Source organism: Tachysurus fulvidraco, chromosome 21, assembly GCF_022655615.1.
Source record: "Tachysurus fulvidraco isolate hzauxx_2018 chromosome 21, HZAU_PFXX_2.0, whole genome shotgun sequence".
NCBI classification, from domain to species: Eukaryota; Metazoa; Chordata; class Actinopteri; order Siluriformes; family Bagridae; genus Tachysurus; species Tachysurus fulvidraco.
The window spans coordinates 3,318,132-3,319,817 of NC_062538.1; positions in this window are offsets into that span (position 1 = coordinate 3,318,132).

The following is a 1,686-nucleotide window of genomic DNA, read 5'->3' on the forward strand; positions in this document are numbered from 1 at the left end:
TCTGCCCAGACTAGAAACCCCAAGTATTTTTGAGATGGTTTCATTCTTTTTATACAATGCCTACTGTACACACACACACACACACACACACACACACACACACACACACACACACACACACACACCACACACCACACACCACAAACCACACACACCACACACCACACACACACACGCACACACACACATACACACACAGTACATGAATTTCTATTTTTATGCATTACATATTTCTGCATTTTACAAATATGATCTTAAATACATTTTCCATTCATCATTAATGTTCATTAAAAATAACAGAGGTGGGAGTAAGTCACACACATGTAAGTCACCAGTAAGACTCAAGTCATGAATGTCAAGTCAAAGTCAAGTCGAGTCTTTTTTTAATATTTGTCAAGCAAGTCTCAAGTCTCAAATTTGCGGTCATTTGTAAATTGATTACTATAAGTTTGCACATCAAACTAAATTTGAAACAAAAATCCTGGACTTTAAGGCCGCACCGTATGTGACGATCACCATCCTCTCATCAGATTGCTGGGGATTAATTTGGAGAAGTCGTATGCAGTCATAGCAGTCATAAATAGTGCACATGGTTTATTCTAAGCTGAGGTGAAGATGCTGTAGTTCACTGAACCTTCATATGCATGTCATGACTCACAATAGATTATTTACGATTAAGCGAAAAAAGAGACCACACACAAGCTGATCGTTTCAAGCTCAAAATATTATAAAGCCTGTGGTTTAGAACAATTTTTGGAAGAAGATTAGGTTGCACATCATTATTTATTCCGCCTCTTCAAGCAAAAATAATAATAATAATAATATGTTGGAACCAGTCTATAGCATAAAGACATTTCATTCTGTTGTGAATCTCCTAATAATTAAGAAAAAACATATAATTTCATAACATATAATTTTCTCTTTTTTTTACTTTCCCTAATTCTGTCTTAGAAGTATAATGCAATAAAGGCAAATATTTATTTTAATATTTATAACTAATTATTATAATATAATAAACGTATAAATTAAATAAATTATAGACACATATTTTTAAAAAAAAAAAACTCATAAATAGACTCAAGGTTGCTAAAGAAGGGATAGCTATTTAAATATATTAAGAATATTTTAAAAACGAATTAAACCCTCTTGCTTGCATTGTAGTTTGTTTTATGGCACTGCCCTCTAGTGGAGAGTTTATATTGGAACTAATATGTAATTAAGTCCATAATTAAATAACAAAACTTTTATTTTATTTTTTTGGGTTTATTTGTAACTTTTTTTTACATAGATAGATTTCCCCAATCTTTATGATGGAGAACTGAATGGCTTTGATAAAAGGTTCTCACACTGAGATGTTGATGCCATCAAACTCTGTCCCATTACTACTATTGGGACCCACTTACCCACCACACTGTGCCCTAATGAACTCTAATGAGCTGTTGACACACCAGATGTGTGTCTGTCTCTACAGGGCAGCTGTAACTGTAGCGCCGTCATTAATGACCTCTAAAATTAGGGTGTTTTCATGAAGCATTAAATATGTGAGATAATAATTAATCCCACTGGGGCTACTTCACAAGATAATGAATGTTTATATAATAATTCAGCTAATGAGGGGAGCAGATAATGAAATCCCAAGAGAGAATTTCTAGACCTTTGTAACACAAACTTATTAAAACGTAGATG